Source organism: Solanum verrucosum, unplaced genomic scaffold (genome assembly GCF_900185275.1).
Source record: "Solanum verrucosum unplaced genomic scaffold, falcon-dt-bn FXZP01000058.1, whole genome shotgun sequence".
Taxonomy (NCBI): Eukaryota; Viridiplantae; Streptophyta; class Magnoliopsida; order Solanales; family Solanaceae; genus Solanum; species Solanum verrucosum.
Genome location: NW_026020303.1, coordinates 643,361 through 655,737, shown reverse-complemented (window position 1 = coordinate 655,737; position 12,377 = coordinate 643,361). Strand labels below are relative to the sequence as shown.

The 12,377-nt window shown below is 35.2% G+C and overlaps 2 pseudogenes; both read right to left on the bottom strand.

Moving 5' to 3' along the window:
• Positions 1 to 5,614: 5,614 nt before the first annotated feature.
• On the bottom strand, positions 5,615 to 5,764 carry LOC125835031 (U6atac minor spliceosomal RNA; annotated as a pseudogene).
• A 225-nt stretch (positions 5,765 to 5,989) lies between these two features.
• On the bottom strand, positions 5,990 to 11,940 carry LOC125834992 (putative F-box/LRR-repeat protein At5g02930; annotated as a pseudogene).
• Between the last annotated feature and the right edge of the window lie 437 nt (positions 11,941 to 12,377).

Sequence of the window (12,377 nt, the reverse complement as noted above, 5' to 3'; positions counted from 1 at the left end):
TGATGTGTTTGTTGAATGTGTAGACAAATTCTCACCTTTGTGGAAAAATAGAAAAAGAAGCAGAATATGATTGTGATCAAGTGAAAACCACGAGCACCTAGACGGGTCGTGGTCCTTGTCACGAACCGTGGTGCAAATCGTGATGAAATTCCAGTGTAAAAGGCTTGGAGGAGCCGAAATGCAACTTGGCCAAGTAAGGATCATGAACACTTAGATGAGCTGCCTGTGGTAGTGCTCGTGAAGATGATCTAGTGAATGGGTATCAAAAAGCTAAAAATGGAATTTGTTCTAAGTGAAGACCACAAACACTTATACGGACCATGGTAACTGTCACGAGTCGTGGTAGCGTCCGTGATGACGATCCAGTGTGCAAGCCTTGAAGAACCTATTTTGGATGAGTGAAATTGAAGATACGAAGGGCTTCACGGACCGTGAAGCCCTTGACGAACCGTGGTGGCACCCGTGAAGATGCGTGACATATCAGTCCTACTTCGAGTATGACTCTTTTTCAACACTTTATTTAAATTAATTAGGTTGTTTTTACTTTTTTATCTCGTCATATCTTGAACGAGCGACTAAGTTTCAAATGTTCTTAGCTTTGGTTTTGGACAATTAACATTGAATCAAGTTTCGAAGTTGGATTTTTTGTTTTGAATTATCAAGTGCTTATCGATTTTGCATTTTTTCATAAGTACTTTCTTATCATGTTTTCAGTTTATAATTATGTATTTTTTCATGAAATCATGAGTGGCTAAATACCACGATTAGGATTGTGGGATCTATGACGTAAATCTAAGTGTAATCTCATAAGACGAGTGGAAGGCGATTTATATTCGCAAATCATAATTTAGCTTTCGCTATTCATGTATTCTAATGAGTGCACACATTACAGTTAGCATGTATCTGCCATTTGTTCGAGAGAAAAATGATAGTTGGGAAAAAGCTAAATAAACCTGAAGAAATAGAGTCAAAGTTTGAGTTCGAGAGAAAAGAACTTTAACACTATCGTAAGCGAGAGTAAAACTTGTTAACACTCTAGGACCGAGATGAATTGCCTGAAAATCATTTACGGAAAAACACTAGATGCAACGTTATAGGGAACACAATTCTAGTATCATTTAATTGTCGAAACAACTTTAGAATTAATACTCTGTTAATTGTTAATCTGGATTTTGCTTAACAATCTTAGTTACTAGAAATTTACAACTAAACCCAATGTACATTCTGTAAATGTTTTCTTTAGGATTTAATAACAACATTTGGGTAAACGCGACAGTGAAATCAATTTTGTAAAGAAATTCTCTATGGGATCGACCTCAACTCACGTTGAGTTCTATAAATTGACTTCGACCATTTATATTCCTTAATTGAGGTGTAAGTTTGGACGTATTAATCACCTTCGATAATATTATCGCTCTTTGTCGTGTGCGATCTAAGTAAACGGGGAAAGGGCAAAGGAGAATCCAAAGACTTCTTGGCATACTTTCAAAGATGAGGAAAAGCCTTATATATCCAAACCTGAAATTAATAAAATAACAAATAAATAAACAGAGACTATGAAATACTATATAAATATATAAGAGTGTATTATAAATCAAGTACATAATTGATAATAAGTACCAAACATTCCCAGGGGAAGCCATACAGGGCATACGATGCATTCCCTCTTTTATTGTACACTGTGCTTCTTCAAATTAATTTTGTTCTTCAAATACATCACTGTTAGATCAAAACAATCTTCCCCCCACGAATAACTCTTGAAGAAATCTAAATCATACACCATCTTAATGTGGTTTGAATCCACAATCTTAGATCGATCATAGGCAAGCAACATCGAGTGGATGAACCAAACTAAAAAGCTCTTCAACTTCTACTCCTTATTTAATCTGGTACCCTTAATCAAACTCATCAACTTTGTAGCAGTAATATTCTTATTCTTGGTCACTTTATAATGAAATTTCTCACCTTTCTGAAGTACTTCTGTCATTTTTGCATCACGGGGGTATGCTGAGCAATTCAGCCTCGTAATCAATGCAAATTCTCTTAAGCCAAATCAAGCAGGCTTATCATTCACACAGAACCACATCTCATGCAATTTTCTATCATTTTTCACACGTCGTAGCAATATATAATGGACCATCTGTCTATTGAACTTGAAATATTCTGGAATATGCCTCAAGTATCCAAAACAAGTACCTTTAAAGTCATTATAATTTTTTTCTTGAACTAAAAGTTTTCTAAAATCATGATGAAGAGTTATTCTTGCTCTCACAGGAATTTTTGCTGGAAACAATCCTAACTCATCCATCCATGTCATTATATTATAGGACTTACCAGAGATCTCTCTTGCACAAATTGGCAAGGACAGGGGATCATCATCCTCATCTCCAGTATCTCGGGTATCTCTACTACTCTCATTATCTCCACTGTCAATTTTCTCTTCACTAGATTCAACATCATCACTAGCCTGGGCACTGCTGTCCTCATAGTTGTCAATCTCAGCCATTGTATCAGAATCCGAGTTAGACTTAAGTTCTTCAACTACAATTGTTTTCTTTTTTGAAGATCTGAAAACTTCTTCAGCCTTTCTTTCTTCTTATTTGAAGCCTTACGAACATATCGTTTAACGATGTTGCCTCTAATTTTAGCCATATTGTTCTATATACAAAAACATAATTTTCATATCAAAATATCGACCACTAGTCTATTAACACAAATAGAGTAATGCTAAAAAAACTATGCAAAAAAAGTACCACTTCCAACAAAACTCGACAATGCCATTGACATAAACACCATTAAAGTCGACCAAATTATAGTAAGAACTTTCAAATCGATAGGCCAGATAAACATAAAAAAATCAAAATTTCTATGCATTAATCAAAGCAAATTGTAGTAATGATTATGAATAAAAAGCATTAACTAAAACGGGTCAGATTTTCAGAACTTTAAGAAAAAATCTAAACTTCGCTACACTATCGCAATAAAAAAATCAAATAGGCTAAAAGTTATTGAAAATACGATTAAACTTACTTGAGAGGAAGAAGACTCCAAAAATATCCAACTGAACTTGGGAAGAAGATCGAAAAAGATTCAATTGACTTGGGGAACAAGATTGATGAAAAAAATAATCTTCACTTCGCTTTTCAAGAACGATTATCGGATCTTACTTTTCTTTATGTTTTCAATAATGGAAGATGGAAGTTTTGTTGGAGAATGATCAGTTTTATACAGGTTGATGATTTCGTAAAGCAGGTTTATGGAAGAAGACAAAGAGTTCTCTGAAACGTTCTGAGGTTTCCTCGGAAAATGTTTATACCTAATATTATTAAATATTTGTTTATACTTCTTGGAATTGTAATTTAATTTTTATTATGGAGGGATGAATTTATTTAATGTTGAAGTGTTGGGATGAAAATAATATTTTATATACTTGTATTTTTATACCCAAGTTCATATAATGATGAAAAGGCCCATGACCCCACAACTCAACCCCACTTTTCCACTTTTTCTATCCATAACCCTACAAATTAACTCAAAAAGAAATTAGGTGGCTATTGTTCAAAAAGTTTTAAAGGTGTCCCCAGTGTCAATTCTTCTCTACTTAGTTACCTAGGTGAGAGATCCTCTTCTTTGGTCAGCTTATCAAAGCATTTCCAATATATCCTCATCATCATCCCCATCAGATACGTCATTTTTTCAATCACTATCATAAGCTATAGTTGGACTATGTCTTGAAATTATAACTTTGGTATCATGACTCTTAGCCAGTACTCCCATGTCATGTGTTATAACAACTTGTTGATTAACACACTTCCACAATTATAATTGGGCCTTAGCACCCGTGAATAATTAGGAATTAATCACCAGGTATGAACTTATACACATCAAAAAGGATGGTATTACAAATAACCGAACATGGACAAATCAGGTTAGGTGGTAAGCTTAACAACTATAGTAATGAATTTGAAGGCGTTGAGGCTGTAAGGGATCAATATACATTTGACATAAAGATATCATGGATTGAAAACATAATGGCATATCAGGAAATATGATCAAATTTTCCAAATTACGAATTGACTTTAAGAGGTTGTCTACACTGGGAAGAAAAGTTTTGAAATACAAGAACCTATTGTCAACCATCTACACTACAGCAACGATAAGAAGACGTCTTCCTCTTCCAATATCAAAATGGAAATCACCTAAAACGAAGAATGAGGCAGAAGATAAAACAAGAGCTCTATTCACAATCAACATAAAAAGACTGGAGACATTTGGGACTGATAACTGACTTCGATCAACCAGGATGAGAGTATTAGCTCATTCGCACAACGAACGATTATCAAAAGATCTTTCACTATATTTTCATCCATTTCATCAGATTCATCACAGTAGAGATCAAGATTGGCACGGTTCAAAGATGAAAAGTCCCCAAGCTAAATCTTCGTTTGACTAAAATACCAAAAAATCGTTAAATGTTCAACATATGGAGCAACAATTTCAGAGCAACATGTATCGCCTTCGAATAAATACGGATTCCCGTCAAGATGATCGTGATGGATCAATTGTAATTGCATACATTTTGGAGAAGTCATGTGCAAACCATTAAAACCACAAAATTCACGTAGCTTCAAAGATTCCAATTGAGGACAATTTGACATTATTTATTTAATGTGTTCATCCCGGAGAAACAAACTTTCCAACATTAAACTCTTCAGAGATGTCCAATTTAGTACACAATCTTTTAATATTCTGCAGTTATCGCAGTTGAGTTTTATAATCGATTAACTACTATACTGAACACCACTTGCCACAAAATTACATTATATATAAGTAAATTTTTTATTGTATTTCTATATATATATATATATAAATGTTGACACCTCCTAACACAAGGCCAAAATGGTTTAGTGCATTGGTTGAGGTGTTCCAAAAGTTCCTTAAGGTAAATCATTGACACTCTTGGAAAATCCTAACTCTGCCACTAGTGGAAAGTATTTGTTTGTTCTTGCTTCTTTCTTAACCCTCCGCCTCTTTGATTTAGGATTGATACTGGTTCCATCAATGGCAGCGGATGAAGAACGTGATTCCCTTCTTATTCAAGCGATTAAAGAATCAATCTTCCACCCACTGTTTACCGAAGAACATCAACGCGGCAACGTCATCGTTAATGTCGTAAGAGGAATCACCGTTGAAGGAGATGGAAGAAGCAAAGCCTTATAGATTTTTATAGGTATGAAAGGCGGTGTAAGAAAGAAATTAGAGTGAAATCGGAGCATTCACTGTTCATTAAGGAGAAATAAAGTTTACTTTTCTTTTTCTTAGAAGGCAAGCACCACCTCTTAAAAATATATATTTGTTTAATTTTTGTAGCTATTTTTTTTATTTTTAAGTGTAGCTGAGGTTTTAACCGCTGCAAATTTAATAAAATAAGCGAAGGGTATAGAAATCCCCTTAATTCCCTGCAAATTTAATAAAATTAGCGGCGGGTACAGAAATCCCCTCAATTTGATACAATTTGCAGATGTTGAATGTAACCTCGAAATTAAACCTCCACAAATCACGTGTTTTTTGTAGTGTTCTATTCCAGAATCCTTTCAGATTAGAGTTGTTGTATACAAAAGTATCCCCATCCACTGCTTCACATTCTTGGCTAGTCCCACTAAGTTGGAATGCCTTAAAGAGATGTGTGGTAACAGGTAAAACCCGAAGATTGTTTCCATTCTTCTAGGGGGAGATGTCAACCAGCTCTTCTTTTTACGAGCATAAACCTTCGGTTAAGGGATGAGCAACTTTTTTTGTGTGTGCTAATTAATGGTTGGCACATAATTAAGTTTTGATTACTTTAATTAATGGAAGCTACATATTCATGCATGTTTATAATAAATAAATAAAAAAGATTAGAAAGGTATCCTCCTGAATGTAACTTGTAACTTCATCAAATGATATTTTCGCATTAAAAAGTGACTAAAGAAATTGCTTTTATAGAGTTTCAAACAAACTTGGAATAGAAAACATTTTGACTAACTGGTCCTAAGGAAATAATTGCACTTGTTGGAAAAGGTAACAAATACTTCATCAGATTTGAGGTATTAGTAGAACTATTGTTGCAATCGTTATGCTCTGGCACTATAACCAGTTTTTCCAGATTTATTGCATGCTCAAGTAAGAACTTCAAGAATTGATGGAGCTCTGTTGCGTCAGATGTATATGTATGACTACATAATGGCATAACCTTGACATTCTTCAAATTCTGTAAGGAAACTTTGAATATGTTTTCTTCAATGGAGAGGTACTTCTTGTCTTTCGACAAATCAATATCTTCGTCTTCATAAAAGGGGTGATACTATAGATACCAAAGAAGGACAAATCAGGTTAGTCATTGAGGCTGTAAGGGATCAATATACATTTGACATAAAGATATCCTGAAGTAAGAAAAGAATAGAAAACATATCGCCCTATCGGGAAATATCATCAAATTTTCCAACTTAGGAGTTGACCTTAAGAGGTTGTCTAGTAGGGGGAACGAAAGTTTTGAAATACAGAAACTTATTGTCAACATCTGCATTCCCGCAATGGTAAGGAGACGTCTTCCTCTTCCAACATCAAAATGGAAATCACCTAAAGAGAAGAACGATTCATCATATAAAACATGAGATCTATTCACAATTAACAAAAAAAGACTAGAGATATTTGGGATTGATAACTGACCTTGACAAACCAGGATGAGAGTATTAGCTCATCAGCACAACGAGCACTTACTAGGAGATCTTTCACTATGTTTTCATCCATTTCATCAAATTCATCACAGTTGAGATCAAGATTGGCATGGTTCAAAGATGAAAAGTCCCTCAACTTAATTCTCGTATCATTAAAAACCCCAGAAATCGTTAAATGCTCAACATATGGAGCAACAATTTCAAAGCAACATGTATCACCTTCGAATGAATATCAATCCCCGTAAAGATGACCGTGATGGATCAATTCCAATCGCCTACATTTTGGAGAAGTCACGTGGAAACGATTAAAATCACAAAATTGGCGTTGCTTCAAAGATTTCCAATTGAGGACAATTTGACATTATTTGTTTAATGTGCTCATCCGGAGAAACAAATCTTTCAGCGTTAAACTCTTCAGAGATGTCCAATTTAGTACACAATTTTCTAATATTATGCAATTCTCAAAGTTGAGTTTTAGAATGGATGAACTACTACATAGAACTTCAGGTAAGCTATAAGGTTGGTCATGCTCCGCTGGATCAACAATATACCGTATATTCAAGCGTAAATCCTCCACTTTTTTATTCACAGCAAACTCAAGTCACTTGTCAATTACCAGAAAATAAGACACACCATCATCATATCCGAACATAAAGTTTACACTAAACTTTTTCATGGTAGAGCAACTAAGGAAAGGTAGTACATTATCCGTTAAGGAAATGAATTTGTGCACAGTCGAGCTACCTGAACGACTATATTTCTCGTTATCATAACCAATTTTGATGATACAAGTCCAGAAGTATTGCCAATCTTTAGAGAGAATAGTTTTTTAGAACGCATCTGTTATGGGCAATAAAGAAAGAATTTCGACAAGAGCATGAGGTAGCTTACTAATCCTATCAATTTCTTCACATTCTGTCTCAATCTTCGATTTTTTCTGAGCTGAATTTTCAATAAGCTGACTTTCAGAGTTGTCAGAGAATTGGTCTTGGTTGCTTATGTTGTTCAAACAGTATTACTATTACTACCTGAAATCACAATGTCAGCGAACCACTAAACCATAAAAAAAATACACTAGAATTTGTTTGTGAAGATTAAGAAGAATTTCTGAAAATCTGTTGTTGAAAAATAACAGAAAATTGATATATTTGTAGGAAACAAAGAAAAGCGTAAACATGTTCTTATTATGCCTTATCGGAAAGGTCACAACCCCTTAGAAAAGTCACAGCCCTTTGGAATAGTCACAACCTTTCCAAAAAGTCACAAGAAAAGTCGCAATTCTTCAAAAAAAAACACAACTATTCATAAAATTTTCAACTGTTCATTTTTCATTTACACCTTTTAAAATCCAACAAGTCATGCTACACTTCTCTTTTGTTAAGAAACAACACAGGGCTAAGAAGGGGTGAAAATTAGCATACATCAATACTGAGAATAAATTTACTTGTAACTATAATTGCTATAGACAATTTATATTTCTTTTTTTGTTCATTCTTTTTTAATGTGATAATATATTATATTTATTAATATATTTTTGTTTTAAAAATAGGGGTTGGGAAAGGGAAAAATGAAGGAGGAGATTACAATTAAGGTGAGGAATTGAATGATCTCACCAAAAAAAGTGAAAATTTAGTAGTCAATGCTACTAAGATTATCCCATGTAATAGTATATAATTACAATTTGAGGCAATTTTAAACCATAAAAAAGGGCAATAAGGCATTTAAACTTAAAGCTCAAGAGTCCTGTATTTTAGTAAACAAAATTATTCATCAAAATTCAAACACAAAACTTAAGAAATGAAATTAGGATAAAGGAGACATACACAATGTAGACTTTGGCTTCCCTTTCAAAATCTTGATTTTTTTTTTGTATATTTTCAATAAAGGGCTAATGCCACACTACTTATATAGTGGCCATGGAGTTAACCATTTAATTTTTTTCTATTTTTGGTCAGACTTTTTTGTTCATAGATAAAATATATATTAATTAATTAATTAATGAGATCTAGACATTCAAGATATTATGTCATTAATGGTTATTAGTTGATTATGTTTCCTAAATAGGTTGCTCATGTCATGCTAAAATCATCATTCAGGTAATTATTTACTTCCTACATATTTGGAAAAAAAATAAGGGCAAATAAAGATATATTTTCTCATTTTAATTTGTCATACCTACTTTCCTTTTTAATTCGTTTAAATAATTATTATTTTCTTTTTTTATAATCTTTTTAATTACATATGAATCCATAAAAGATGAGGAGAGACGTGAAAAACTCATGATATGTGTTATTTAACGTCTCCACATTGCATTCTTATTTTATAGGAGTAACAATTAATAGAACTTGATTTCCATTCTGCAAATAATTTATGTTGATTTAGCTAAGTGACTATATGATTGATTGTTCTAATGTATGCGTCCATTAACTAAGTAAGACCAAGTCCTTTAGACAGTTTCTATGCACAAAAGTATATACAGAAAGTAAAGAGAACACACAAAACTTTACGTGAAAACCTCTTTGCTCAAGGAAGTAAAACCACGGCCTATCTCATAGGATTTTCAAACTATTTTCACTAATCTTCTCAAGCAAAAGTGAAACACAGTTTACAACACACACTGAGATTCACCTCCTAATCTCAACTCTAAGTAATACAACCTATTACTTACTGAGCCTAAGCAATGCATCCATTGCCCACTAGACAAACCCTCACTGATTAATTTAGACTTTTAGCCGTAACACACAAATTTACCCTTTACTAAGTTCTTACAATGACTCACATAAATTTTTGAAATGTTTCTATCAAGAGTGAAAAGAATCCTACAAGTTAAGCACAAATACAAGCAATAATAATCACAACAGGATTCTTCAGTTGATAAGGTCCCTTGTTGTTTTGTTTGAAGCTTGAATTTTCTCTCTTTGAATGAATGATTAATTTGTTGTTTGTCATGTTGATTATATCAACTATAAAGAATTATTGATCGTTGGACAAACAACCTCGTCCATTCTGATTGGTTTAGTACGTTGATGACTTCACCAACCTCTGACAAGACAGCTTTCCAGCTGTATAGCACATTGCTCTGGACGAGAATACTCTGCAGAGGACCGGGTCCCTGCATTTGTGAGGATCATCAAAACATCTGAAAAGCCTTAAACTTATCATCTTCCCACTTTTTGATGATGACAAACAAACTACCTTATATGAGTTTAATATTCATTCAAATTATCAGTCAGTTCGCCCTATCACCATGTTCCCCCTGTCAACAAACTTCTACATTTCAAAACATCATTTACGGTCAATTCCTCCTTTTCATTGAAAAGGGGTGACAGTAAAACATATACAACCTGCATGCAAAACCGTTAGGAATTAAGTGCCATGGGCCACACAGTACATGCGCAAGTAAGCAATAATAGAGAAGATAGAAGCATACCAAACAGGTTAAAAAGAGATAATTTACAGTAGATCACTTATGATGGCCACAGAGTTCAGCCAAAATAGTACAATTGCCACAAGATTAAAACTGGGGAAATAGCCAAGACACGAAAAGACTTAAGAAAGCTTAGACAAACAAACTCTTTTTAGGACGGAGGGGAACGAAGAGGGAAGGACCACAACAAAAGGGTCAGGCGAGTGTTGGCATCAACATGCGGCAGAATGAGTTGCTTGTTAAGAGCCTGGACTTCCTTATTGAGTGAGGCATTTGTCTTCAGCAGTTGTGCATATTCTCAGTCCTCAAATTTTCTACTTCCTCCTTACTGTCAGCACTAGTACCAGGTCCTTAAGAAATAGGCTGCTACAGTTGTGCCTTATGTCGTGCAATTTCTATCTCATTAGCACTTAAGGTTACTGTAAGATCATTTAACTCAAGCTTGAGGGATTCCTGGTGCTCAAGAAGTTCAGACACATGTGACTTGGCTTTGACTTTACTCTCAGCATATTCACATTCCAAGAGTTTTGCTGGAGAAAACATGTGCTTTACAGTACCAGGTACTCCCCTTCCAAGAGGCACTCCGAAATGGTCAAACACATGATTCAATAAGTACCAATAAGGTATGCCATGCTTGGCATTTTTTCATGTCATCACCCTGTGCATGTATTCAAGCATAATTCCAGGAAGGTTGATAGCCTCGAGTTAATCAAATTGTTCCATGAGGAACAAATCTGTTGCAGAGGCTAGAGTCTTTTTTTCACTCCTGGACACCATGACCTTATTAACAAACCCAAAAAGTAACTGGTATTTGCTTTGAGGAACTTCTTAGGAGGACCTGCATACTTCATGTCCCCATGCTTGACAGCCCTTCGAACGAAATCAACAGAAGGTTTGCAACATTAAATGGACCTGATCCCTTTAGAAGGAACTCCCAATATGATCCCCAATCTTTCCTCATTCAGGGAGATTTTTACCTCATGTACCGTTGTCTAAATGCCTCCATCATCAAGGAGCTCCATTTTGTAATAAAACTCTCGCACTTCTGGCTCATGCAAGTAAGGTGCTGGACATTCAAACAAGTGTTCCAAACTTTGTAGTGAGACAGAATCAAAAAAGGGTACACATACCATGTTCCGTGAGAATGTCGGGATCAAACACCCTTCCAATTAGTACCTTTTGATTTTCAAGTTCTGGAACACGCTCTTCCTTTGTAAACACCTTACCTTCAACTTGCTTCTGGGCAGTCGGACCTGGTCCCTTAACAAATTTTGATTTCAAGGGGGCCTTTTTAGTCACCCTAGCCCTTTTTACAGATGATTTTTTCTCAGAATTAGGACATCATTTGACTTTGATTCGTTCTTCCTTTACCTTCTTCTTCTGTTTCACCACTACTCTAGCAATATCCTCAGACTCTGTTTTGCTTGAGCCTATTTCTTGAGGCAATGAAGTAGGTTCCTCAGTAGGCTCACGACTGTAACACCCCGTATCCTAGACAAATTAGATTGTAGAAATCAGAAGTTGCAGGTGCCACCGATTGGCACCACCTACAGATCGTAGGTGGTAATCCGTGGATGGCCACCTGCAGTCATCCCCAGAAACAACCCAGAAAATATTCTAAGGGATGACCCACGGCCAAACCCACGGACCGTAGGTCAAACCGCGGACCGTGGTTTTGGTCAGTGGAATGAGGCCCCAGTATCCCGTCTCTGAAGCCAAATGACGGTTGACCAGAACGGAACGTCGGTCCATCCACGGTCTATCGGCTGGCCCGATAGCTTTTAAGGCAGGGGTCATTTGGTCTTTTCCTTATGCGTTGGACCCCTAAACTACGTAGTTTTGGTCAGTTTTAGCCTAGTAAACTAACTAGAACTTACCTTAATCAATCATTCTCCAAAGTTCATCTAAGTTGAACGAGAAAAGGGGGGAAAGAGTCGACCAACCCTCTCAAAGAAAATGCAGCAAGGTTTTCATCAGTTCCAGCTCCAAAATCGAAAGATTTCTCCCTGAATTTTGTCACCAGGTATGTGGGATTTCACTAGTGGATTCCTTTCACCCATTAGGTCCCTAGAATTCAATCAGGTTCTAGATTCTCTTCATATTATCTAGACATAGGGTTTCTGGAATTTCAGCAGATTATTATGAATTAGTTATTTTATGTTCCCAATCAGATTATCATGATTTTAGTATTGTTTTGCATAGATTCTTGCATAAACTCAGAACCCTAGTTATGT